Source organism: Leptidea sinapis, chromosome 25, assembly GCF_905404315.1.
Source record: "Leptidea sinapis chromosome 25, ilLepSina1.1, whole genome shotgun sequence".
Lineage (NCBI taxonomy): Eukaryota > Metazoa > Arthropoda > Insecta > Lepidoptera > Pieridae > Leptidea > Leptidea sinapis.
In genome coordinates, this window is record NC_066289.1 from 4,848,232 (window position 1) to 4,861,871 (window position 13,640).

Consider the following 13,640-nt stretch of genomic DNA (forward strand, 5'->3'; position numbering starts at 1 on the left):
GACGTCAGGTTTTAAAGGTAAAGTACGCGTCATCATAATTCTATGAAAATTCGTGCAAATTGATGAATTCCTTTATTGTCTCTGCAGTGGAAGAGATAGGAAGGAGCGTATAAAACCATTTAAATAAGTGGCTAGAGAAACTGAGTGCGATCGATTTAACTATTATTACCTTTGGATTTAGTGTACCAATAGCATGATGGTGTAAGAGAGAGAATATTTACCAACGACGTAAACAAAAATTTGTTGTGGCTGTGATATTTCAAGTTTTGGTAATTTCTTACATTTTGCTTCAAAATTATTTAAAAAAATAATAGCCACGTTTTTTCAATTTCTGTTTAATGTAAAATGTAAAGGTAATATGTACCTACCTTATCACAACATAATTCATTGCAACTAAGTAAATAAAAGCTAAAACATAATATTATGTAGCAGGACTTTTTTATAAAATGGAAAAGTTGCATCGAAATTGTTAAAAAAATATTACATCGACGCGAATCTTTCTGTATCACCTGTTTCTGTTTCGTTGGTCTTCTTCTTACGGGACAAACTGTATAATATTTATAACTTTAATTTATGGCTTTAATATTACATACGCTATCCTCTATTTACTTTAACAGTCCTAATAAAACGTTCCGTCTATATTTTTGTCGTCTGTCAACCAGTAAATTCCATCATGATGATTCTTTCTATTCTGTGAGGCCTTTGGCGGGAAACGTGATTTGAATATTACTTATGAAAATAGCCGATATGATGACCAATACTTATATATAAGGATTCCAATCGGCGATTGTTCATTGGACAAATGGTTTAGTGGACAAATTTAGAGCGCTATATTCCAATATGGTCTCCATGATACGTTAACCTTGTAGTTAACATTGATTGTTGACTATTAGAATGCAATGACAGTACTCAAACATAACCACTTCAATATTTTAATATAAATTATACTTAGTATATTATTATTCAGAATAATGGTCGAACAAATTATCGATGATTATATAATGTATAATATCATGTAAGTATCTGTAATATAAGTATAACAATAGTGCATATTTACTCTATATCTGTTGAACTCATTTATAAAATACACTTAAAATTAGGTACTGCACATAATATTATAATTTTACGCATATACATATACAGGTACCTACACTTTTTAGTTACAGTTTTTTTTGGAGAGGAGGAAAATCCATTTACGTGTTGAAGACCCCGAAACGGGGCCCATATGTCGGGCTCAAGTGTAAACACCCTCTAACGATGAAAAACCTCCTCTGTGCTAGTAACCCTAAAGGCTTTTACAGCGAAGCTGGGCGGGGGCCTTGAAAGCCGACAGTTTTGTACTATGCAAATTACTATTGATGGATGGATGGTAGCTAGATATCTAACGAAAGATTGATTATTATTAACAATTTTTTTTCAGTTTTAACGCTTAACATATTCTATAACGTTAATAGTTTTATTTGTAAGTTTAGATAAACTTTCTCAGAGACTTAAAAAGGCGCCAAGAGCGAAACATATAATAAAAAGTGTGTGTGTACTTATGTATGCACGCAAGAAGTTATAGTTCTTTGGCCTAACAAAGGAAAAATCCTTAAAATTATTTATTCCTCGTCTTATTTTACGTTTGTAGAATGAACAATATTGGTAAAAATCTTGCAACGATGGCTCTGACAATTAATTATTAAATAACGAAGAAGCCGGTACGGGCTTGAACCCTTTCCCAATCCTAATAATGGATGAAGAAACCGAAAAAAAATAACGAATGTCGCAAACGTCAGAAAATTTTAGGAACCAACTTCACCCTGTTGCTTTTGTTTTACAGTGATTCGCGCTCATGTTAAAATTTCACTCTCAAGAAGCATAACTTCAAAAATACTTTGTTATTGAAGATTCATCAGAGATAGTTTGATTTAAATTATCTGAAGGCAAATGGCGTACATTTTTTTTATTGCATGAATGTTTCACTATTCCTACTTAGGTAGGGACCTACTGTACTTTGTAAATATTTACTGAAAAATGAGTACCTAATCACTGATAGGATAACTAGTACATACCAAAATAGTCTGAATAGTATTTAAGTACTTCTTCGTGCAGTAGTTTATTAAGAATTTTTGAAGTTTTCAGATCTAAGTACCTACTTACTACTACTTCAACATACTACATGTATGTTGAGTATATAATGAGTACATGAGTAAGTGTGCTTATTAAAAATACATGGTAAACTTTATAAAGCAGCAAAGGACTACTCTGGGTATACCTCTTAGTTGATTTATACGTCGAGATAGACTATGACAGCTGTTAAAACGTCGAAAAAAAAATGAGTTGAGAACAAACCTCTATTTTGAGCAATGAATGCACACTAACACAAAGTGGCATACAAATCGCGAGTGTAAGACGTGTCTTGTCACGCACTCTAAACTAACATTCTTGGCCTGTTTTTATCGGTTGTCTAACAGCAAGAGCCTATCTAGACTTATTAATTATCTAGGTATACCTATAAGATCCAACCAGCCTATTGATGCCTTAGTAAATCAAAATATTAGAGAGGTGACTAAAACATAGAAAACTAAATATGACTATAAATGCATATTATAGTTTAAAATAATTTTATAGCCAAATGTGTTAATGTTTAAAAGTTGATTATAACTCAGAGTACCTAGGTAAGACTTAGGTATGTCAACCTAATATTGTTATATAATGTAAAAAAATATTAAATTTAAGTAATAGACTTAGGTATATTTATTTTTTACTTAAATTATATAAGTACTTAAGTTTAGTATCAATATGTTTTAATATTAACAACCAAATATTTGTAGCCAATCTATTGACGAATTATTTCGAACGACGATTTGGAGCTTGAATTACACGATTCATTGAAATAAATAAATTTTATTTAATCTCAATAAGAACCGACCCACTCAAGTTACTTCAAATCAAGTTAAAAAATATTATGGAAAATACCTAATAAATAAGTCAATACTATCATCAAAAAGTAAAACACTACAAACCTAAACATAACATCGAAATATTTGTCTCAACGTTTAAGTACGTATGAATAGCGTCTTATGTTTACTGAAAAATTTACATAAAAGCCTGTAGTTACCAAGGTCGATAATTTTAGCGGCGCCAGAAAATGGCGGACTTATGTACGACGTCACAAATGAAGAATGCTAAACAGCTGATCACGAAAAAAAAGTCAAAATAATATTAATTAACCTTTTAGGTATCTCATTTTTTATACTGGTCTTTTAATATTAGCTTCAGGTACATAATTTTAGAGTATAGGTATGTAATTATGTAGTAAGTTTGACTGGGTGGCGATGCTGGAGATCGGAGAATTTGTGCCCCTAATTCAGCCACATAACTGTATTCTATAAGCATGTGTTCTGGCGTTTCTTTTGCCTCCTTGCATCCTCTGCATATGGGGCTATCTGTGACAACTATAATGGTAAATAGATGCTTGTTTATGGGACAGTGGCCGGTGATAGCACCTACGATTTTGCGTATTTTGTCCCTGTGTAGTCTTCAGCATTCTTTTACCGTTAGATGGGCTTCTTTCGTTTTATTGCGTAGCCACTTTTTGATATGTTCTTGAGGTATAGGTAGCAGTGGTTTATATGTTAGGGTATGAGGTCAAATTATTTTTAAGATGGGGCAGTAGATGATGAAACGGATGAAAGCAGCAGAAGAGAGATGATTGATAATGGCTGAACAGAGCCCAGAGGGGTAATAAGTTTTTTAATACAGTTCATCATAATCGGACCATAGGGCTTAAATTGTATTGAATACAATAGTTTATTTTTGGTCGATTATAATAAAAAGGTTAAACCTAGGATTCTACGTCACCTAGTTTCATCGAATAAGTTTGTTTTATTTATTTTTTTTACCTTAAAATAATAGTGTATATTAAAGCAGGGCATTTAATTATACATTATGTATAGATTTCTTCAAGATGTCTTCAAGAATCTTCAAGTGAACCGACATAGCGCAAATATTAACTGGGTCTGTACTTCAATAAGATTTCCGTCTTACTATACACAGCCACACACCTTCGTCGCCGAGCTTCAACATGCGCTAAGTTAAATAGCGCTATATGTACATCAAGTCATATCTCCCGTTTGTCGTCGGTTGCATATGCTGTGATATTATGAGACTAGAAGGCTATTATATTGTATACTAACTGATACCCGCTTCATCGCGGGATTGCGACCAGCGACTTCGTCCGCGTGACTCACATGTGACACACATGACTGAGCACTTATGGCCGTTCCCAATATACTGTCTATAGATAGAGATAAATTACTACCTTCTAGTCTGTCAGTATTTAGCTGTCAATAATCTGAAGCTGTCCCAATATCGGAATATTACTATATTTATAAGTCATTCTTATCGCCTTATCGCGTGAATTGCAATTTCCATACAAACTTCTATCGCTGGGAAGCTATACGTCATCCCATTGACAAACAGCGTGTACGGCTAAGGTGAGCTACCGTCGATAAGTTTATTGGAACAGGAAAGTCAACGATAGTTACGATTTTTTATATCAGGTGGGACACAACTGGAGATACTGAATATTGGGAACGGCTGTTAGTGCTTATAAAAATCGTTGTTTCTTAACGGCCGTTCCCAATATATTATCTACAGAAAGAGATAAATTACTGCCTTCTACTTTCAGTAATTAGCTATCAATAATCTGAAGCTATCCCAATATACCCGATAAGTCATTCTTATTGCCTTATATTGGGACGCGTGAATTGCAATTTCCATACAAACTTCTATCGCTGGTAAGCTATACGTCGTCCCATTGACAGACAGCGTGTACGGATAAGGTGAGGTACCGTCGATTAGTTTATTGGAACAGAAAAGTCAACGATAGTTACGATTTCTATCTCAAATAAGAGATAGACTGATTATTGGGAACGGCCGTAAAACTTTATATTAAACGAAAACATCGCATAGTTTTTTATATAAAGGCCAAGTGTTTAAGGAATAAAACTAAGAAGAATTAATTGAAATCTATCCAGTAGCTTTTCCGTGATGTGCGTACAAATGAAAAACCTCTATCAGTTTATTTATATTATATAGATAGTTCTATATAGCTATTATAGCTAAATTTGTAACCGGTATAAAAAGAACCCCAAAAGTGCTTTTCTATTTGCTTCATTATTTCTTCTTTATTAGTTCCTGTGCCCAAATTTTATTGACTTACTTCGATAGAGTGTCTTGCTGTTAGACATCCGATAAAAACAGGCCAGGTTTAATACTTTAGAGTGCGTGACAAGCTACGTCTTACACTCGTGATTGGTCATCACTTTGTGTTAGTGTGGATGCATTGCTCAAAATAGAGGTTAATTTTTTTCGACATTTAAACAGCTGTCATAGTCTATCTAGACGTATAAATGACCTACGACTTAAAAATGAACTTGGTATTAAGTTATAACTTAAGAAAATGGAAAATGTTTACAATATCGTTGACAACACTGTCAATACAATGATAATTCTGAAGTTTTCCGAATGACAAGCTGCCTTGCAAATAAACGCAGGAAACGTTATACGTCCGAACAAACCATTCGTAAGGCTCTTGTACGTATTGTTGTCCCTTTTTTTCTTCTTTTTTTTGCAAAGTTACAAAGACAGAGAAGGCAGAAGTGGATACCAGCACCGAATTTCAACAACCGGTCATCACGTCAAAATGTGAAATTCCACCTTCATCAACTTGACGTCTGGCATTCAACAACTACGCATTTTTCGAGTAGGTTCTTGCCTCGCACAGCCTCTTTGTGGAATCAGTTACTGACTGCTCTTTTCCCGAACTGATACGACGGAGTGAGCTTCAAACATAAGCAAAACAGTGCATAACTTCAAGATCGATAACGCACCTCTTGACCTCTGGTTTTGCGGACGTCATTCCATATCCCATCACAAGAGGCTCTCTTGCCAGTTTGCCCCCTCTTATATAAAAAATACTGTCGATTGGGGAAGGGGATATACCTACAATAGGAATATTTAGAACTAGCTGACCCGGCAAACGTTGTTTTGCCATATAATTTTTTTTAAAGGTAGACCGTTTCTTGGATATTGCTTTATTTTTATAAAATAAACGTAGCCTAAGTAACTCCTTATTACATCAGCTACCTGCCAATAAAAGCCGCCGGATTTGCCGGAACAAACAGACAGACAGACCGACAGACAAAAATTGTAAAAAAATGTTATTTTGGTGTATGTACCGCATATGTATTCATAATATACATTTAGTAAAAGACGGTTATTTCAATATTACAAACAGACACTCTAATTTTATTTAAATGTATAGATAATTCACACAATATTTTTATAAATTATAGCCTATATGTTATTCTGGTGTGTAAGCTATGTTATTGCAAAGTTTCATCAAAATACATTCATTAGTGTTTGCGTTAAAGAAGTTCAAACATACATCCAGACATTCAAACTTTCACATTTATAATACTAGTAGGATAGTAGGATGTAACTTTGATACTTTGATTGCTTCTTCATGACTAGTATCATATAGTTTAAAGCATACAATCAATTTATAGTCGCGATCTTTTAGGTATACCTGAATATTTTGGACAGGTTGTTACTAAAGGAGCTACTAAAGTGCCATGCGCATACGCATTCAAGTCGTGTAGCGCTACAATGGCGGCTGTACGCGGAGTTATGCGCACGCGACTTACCTGCCTACGTACTGCCGTTCAATGCTGTCAACCATTGTTCAATTCTTTCGTAAAAATACTCACTTTGTATTAAATCTCGATTTATATTTCTGTTTGCTTGCGGCTTCGTCACTTGAGCCTCGCTGTATTAACCGACTTCAAAGAAGGAGAATGTTCTCAATTCGGAATCCTTATTTCATGTACTCCCCGATTACCTACTCAAATCCGTCTTTTTTTATGAAAATAAGGGACAAGACGAGCAGGACGTTCAGCTGATCGTAATTGATACGCCCTGCCCATCACAATTCAGAGCCGCTCAGGATTCTTGAAAAACCCCAAAAATTCTGAATGGCACTACAACTGCGCTCGTCAACTTGAGACCTGAAATGTTAAGTCTCATTTGTCCAGTAATTTCACTAGCTGCGGCGCCCTTCAGACCGAAACACAGTAATCCTTACACATTACTGCTTCACGGCAGAAATAGGTGCCGTTGTGGTGCCCATAATCTAGCCGGTATCCTGTGCAAAGGAGCCTCCCACTGGTACGTCTAAACCGATTTGGAAAATTCTTTTTTGTTTGTAGGCGTATACTTGCCAGGTGGTCCCATGGTTGTCAGGTTAGGATTGGAAATCGAGGGAATTCTTCATATTATTTTGGCACACTTGAAGCGATTTGGGTATTCTTATAGTGACTCGTACATTTGGTTACGGAAAGCCTAACTTCGGAAAGTGGAACTGCTGCTGAAGATCATAGATGAACCTACTGGTTTCATTTAAATTATAAGATATGAGTAATAAAACAAGTAGTGACGCGGCAACAATATTATGTTTTGAGATGGTTGCATTGCACTTCTATCATCACGACTATGCACGGCCGTACCATCCCTTTCTCGAATCAGTTCAGGTCATTTTCGCCCTCTATAACTTCGTTGTGGATAAAACTACAATCCTGAAATAAACAAGCAAGCATTGTATAATTACGGTATATTTAAAATTTCATTCAATTTGAACCAGTAGTTTAAAAATTATAACTACGTTTCATAACATTTTTGACTGACTGACCGATCATCATAACTCTAAGGTACTTCTAGCAGACAGCTTCAGGAATACAATTAGTGTTAAGTGCATAAATTAAGGGAAAATAAGTATTTTGCAATTTAGGTTACCAACTGCATAAATAACTTCTAAGTTATTCCATATATTTTATAGGGGATTACAAAGTTTCAAAGTGAGATCCATGTAATATGAAGTCGGTCAATTTATTTAGTTCTTACTTAAGTCCTGGTCCTGCTGTCTTAAGTTATGATGATTAGCTAATGTAAGTTCAACATCGTATAGGCATGTTTAGGCAGACAATGCAGTTTTTGACTTATTCCGTGATCATAATTATAGCACGCAAGGCAATCAATTGTAAACGTACTACCCAGCGAATTTATGTTGATGAAAATGTGATATGAAATCTTATTTTCTTATCTTATAGTGACAATTTCAATATTAAAAATCTTTCATGTTTTAAAAATTAAAACTTATTTTTAAATCAACCAATTATCGCTACTACCTACTTCGACGTAAATGTAAATTTGTTTGTTACACTTTCACGCCTAAACCACTCTACTTTCGGACATAGGCTACCTTTTGTTGCGGGAAATAAATGAAGAGGTCGGGGATGAAAGTTTGTATGGAAGTTGACAAACTTCCAATCGAAGATGACTCCCAAAAAGTTTGTGTTTAGGCACTTGATAAGAAGTAAATAAATATTTAAATATTTAGTATAGTGTATTTAAAATTTTGCCCTGTAGGCATAGAATAAGGGATGAAATTCGTATGTATGGACGTCCAAACAATGCCACGCTTTCGAATTAGATTATATTCGGTAGAAAAATAGACTAGACCTCGGGGAAGGACACAAGCAACAATCAACAACCAACAAAAGTCATGAACGGGTTGAAATAAGGGATGAAAGTTTCCATGAAAGTCGTCATTTTCGGAGATAAAACCATGAAACTTTATAGTGAGACACTTGATAAGAAGTAACTTATAAACATTTGTTCTCGCATTTTTGAAATTAAGACCTACATGGGGATGAAATAGGAAATTAAAGTTCTCAGCGAAGGATTATCAAAGGGACTGTCCACAATCACAGTCGATATCCGCTGTATCGTAAAAGAGCGCCGCGCCGGCAGCATAAATAGCAATTTGTGAGTATATTATTTGCAAAGTATCCTTAATAATAAAAAAATGCTGCCTGCCTGCAGTCGCGGGTAAAAGCTAGTAATAGATAATTCATCTAGTCTCTGGAAAAACTTGTTTCCCTAGTTTTCATATTAACATTTCTAATATTATAAATCTGAAGAGATTTTTGTTTGTTTGAATGCACAGTCTTCTGTCTGGATCCACCACCCAGATTATTTTAACTAATTCATTTGCTTACTTAAGGTAGTCGTAGCGCTTCTTTTTGTACAAATTGTATTTAAAAGCTATATTGATAAGAGTGGCAATGAGTTTACAGCCAACCTTTGAAGCCGAATGCTACACAGAAGGCGTAAGTAGTCAATTAATTGCAGTAATGTGGATGAATCAACAGCGTTACATCACGACACACAGTTCCCGACGCCCACCAGCTAACAGCTGTTGTGTGAGCCCTTTGTATTTCATCGTAGACTAAGAAATATTTTAGAAGGAACGCTCGGGAAGTTGTGTATATTATAAATATTTACTGAATAATCAAAAGATTAATTAGATTGGTGGACATTTAACATCACTTTATAACACAAATAAAACTGAAAACCGCAACCTGAGCGTTGAACAAAGCATCCAAGTTTTTATCAACGATAAGTCACTCGAACGGTTAGCTCAGTTGGAAAGAGCGCTCGCACGGAGCGCGAAGGTTGCGGTATCGAGGCCCGCATCGTTCAATAAATTTTGTTTTCAGTTTTATTGGTGTAATAAATCCCAGAAATGAGGTGAAGAATCCCAGAAGTGAAGTGAGAGAGAGTTTAAACATAACAAATTATCCCTTTATAAATTTTTACATTATTTTATGAAAAGTGCTTAAGTTCATATTAAAACTTTTTTGGAAAATATATTTAGAGAACTGTTGAATAGTCATGAAACAACAACACTTACCAACAATTTAATGTAATCATAGTATTGTACATATAGTCATAAGATTTGTTTTGATTGATGATTTATTAACAACATAAAATAAAATGTCATCACAATAAAACGTTCAAGTTCTAAGAACTGCTTGCATGCCACAAATCCAGATCCAGTACAGCACGCATGAGCTCAGTCAAGTCAAAGTCAAACAAATCTTTATTCACTGTAAAACTTTCTAAGTTATTTAGTGCGAGTCAGGATGAGTACAAAAGTTACAATAGCACTCAAATGAGTATAACAATATTCATTAACAAAATTTAGAACATTAATACCAACTATCTTTATCATTCAAATAATCTTTCACATTATAATAGGCCTTAGATGTTAATTATTTTTTTACGATACATTAAAATTTTTTAATAGGTAATATTTTAATGTCATTTGGTAGTGTATTATAAAATATAATACAATATGTTGTACACAGTATCTTGGAGATCGCAAAATTTCACCATTTGTACCTGAATTAATTTAATCCGAAGTTATCTAGGTGCCCTCAATCTAACAGAAGGAAGCAAAATAATGATACAGGGCCGTGTCGTGAGGATGCGAGTAAGATGCCGTAACTTCACATAGCTAGAGAAAAAATAAATTGTGAAGTGATGAACTTAATATGATTTCAATGCCTGTGCAGGATAATTTTTAAGAAAATATGATTTTGGCCAACTATTTTCCGTCAAATATTCAAGTGATTGGATTTTCTTACTTTGTATAGCTTAAATAATTCATGTAGCTAATTGCGAATGAAGAGCAGTTCCGACGAATGGGTTTTCAGTGGTTAATGTGTCTTTTCTGCGGATTGAACTAAACAATATGCAATTATACCCATCCGCGACCCCCTAAGAGAATTTTTATCCTGAGCTGTGGGCAATCTCAAATGATAAAACACCGAGAGTTGCGTACAATTTTAGATATAATTACAAATGTGTACAAATTAAATTTGTAACCAAAAGTTATGGACGATGCGGAACTCGAATCCGCACTTCCATCCGAGCACTCTTACGAACTAGGCCGACCGTTCGAGTGACGCATGGTTCGTAAGTCTAGGTACGTCTTGTTCAACTTTCAGGTTGTAGTTCCATCTACAGGATCTACTACACAGCTTATAACATGCTCAACCCCAATAAATGTATATTAGGAAATTGACTTGAGATGTCGCTCTTTCAAATCTTAACAATCTGTTATTTTAAAGTGGTATCTCTCACTTCTGGGATAAATATATATTTGTAACGGTATGCACGGTATAGTTTTTACTATACTTGTAGTAAAAGATGGTATTACTTGCCAAATTTCATAGTTGTAGGTTAACGGAATATACCCTGTAAATTTTGGTTCCCTTGAAAGTATAGAAATATATTTATACATTTTTTGCGGCATAAATGGCCGTATCTTTTTTTACGTTAACTTAGAAGTTTAATTTTTTTCACATCTTCAAGAGACTGTAGATTCGAAAATATGGTTTTAATTTCAACTCAACAAGAGATATAAGTTCTTGACAGATAGACGGACGGATGGACAGACAACAAAGTGATCCTATGAGTTTTCTAGCTTTTTCTTCTGAGGTACAGAGCCCTAAAAAACAATGACCAATACTTTGAGGAAGTATGTAAGTAAGTAGTGTTTCTGTTGTGTGGCGGAAATGAGTCCGTCTAAACTTTTTTTCGTCTATGTAATTTAATTTTGATTTTAAATTATTTTGATTGTATCTGTGAGGTACCTGGGTATTAGTTGTAGGTACCTAATGTATTACGTTATTTCCTTCAAAGCAATTTGATAGATGATTTGACTACAGCTATAATTTTTGAGTAAACTTTTTTAAGCGCCATAAGAGTTTACACATTTTTTTCGGACACAGATACCCGAGCTGACTTAAGGTTAATTTTTATTTCATAATTATAATTAATAAAATAATTGTTTAATTTGAGAAAAAAATATTTTGTAAAGGGAAAGTAGTAATAACGAACTTTATTTAAATTATAAAATAAGATTCACAGAAACACTTTATCATCTATACCTAAATAAAAATAAATAATAAAATCTTCATTGACTTGACTTGTACAAAACGTAACTGTTCATAAGTAAATTATATTCATCATAATCATCATCCGGAAGAACGTCCACTGCTGGACAAAGAAAGAAAAAGAAAGAGAAAGAAAGAAAAGCGAAAGAGGTCACTCGTCGAATCCAACTCGGATGGGTAGCGTTCGGAAAGCTCCGTAAAATCTTCTCGTCCCAAATGTTTTTAGCATTTTATAACTAAAAAGTTTTATAAAAAAAAATATTTAATTTAAATTATAAAAATGATTTTGTTTAAAAGTATTTTATGGTATTTTGGTTCTGTGTTTAGAACATTACAAGAAAATATTTTGACAACTTCGTGTACTTGTCATCTCTTTTACCTGCCTTTGGTGTATAACCCCCTTATTCATAATGGTCCGCTAACTTTAAGCAGCCGCTAAGGAGTGTTTTATCTCATTCTCTCTATTTCTCATTGACTTAGGTCAATAGAAGAAGACAGAGTGAGAATTAGCAATGCTTTAAGTTAGCAAACTATTATGAATAAGGGGGTTAAGTGTTTATATTTTGTTAGTACGCACGCTATTAAGTACAAAAATTAATCGTAACACCGATGAGCAATGACGCAACGGATGCTAATTGATCGCAATAATATGAAATACATTAAGTGGTATGGTAATCTAACAAGAATGCATTATGTAATGTTAAGTCTTCAAAATTTATTGTTTGTTAACTTTTTTGTTTAGCCTATATTTTAAAATTTTGATAATGCTAGAGAATCGGCGAAAGCTTGAATATTGAATACGGAAACGAACTTAAATTTGAATCACGCACTTCCGCGATAAGCCAAAACTATCGACCGGAAATGAATAAGGATGTCCCGTGTTTATGGCCTGTCTGTGACATGAAGCCACAGAATATATAATACTCTATCCAGGTAGCTCTTATGGTAACCTGATTCGTAGTACAAGCGCGTTCACAGTTTCCTGCGTGGAAAGGAGCGCTACCAGCCCATTGTTTGAGAGGGGATGTATGTGTTTTGAATGCAAATGTACCTTTTAGACATCGATAAAAAATTATTGTTACTTGCCGTCAAGGTGATACAACATTGAATCCCGATTTTGCTCGTATATAAATAGTGAAGTTATGATTATGATACAAATCTATTTACACTTTAATATTATAAGTATTAAAAATTAATAAAATATTTCCGCACTTTTTTCCTGTTGGGATGCTATGGACATTTACATGTGTATATTATATCTAAATAACAAGGATAGGCAAATAATTATATGTTTTATAGTATAAGTAGATAAACTTTGATCAACTGAGAATTTAAATTTAATTTAAAGTATTCACTTTCGTTAAAAACAGTATAAATCCTTTTTGAAGCTCAAAAATAAATAAAAAAAAGTTGATTAAGCAATAATTAAGTGAACCTTAATGATATGTACCTACACAGCATGTGTAGGTATGTACACTAAAAAAAGACATTCTAACGGGATAGGTTCTTCGTCCATCTGTCAAGACAATTTTGTACTAATTCTTGGTAATGAAGATTTTCTAGTTAAGTACCTACATTAAGATTAAGCATGAAACCATGCACTAAAGTAAAACGCTTTTAAAAATCATAATAATAGCTAAGTGTAGGTACTCTTAAATTACCTTCATCATTACGGAACTCGGCGCGCAAGTAAAACTCGCACTTGTCCGCGTTTGTATTAAGATATCAACATCCGTTCTGATGAACACTAGGTGCTGTTCTTAATTGGATATGGTTGTTTACTTTTACCTG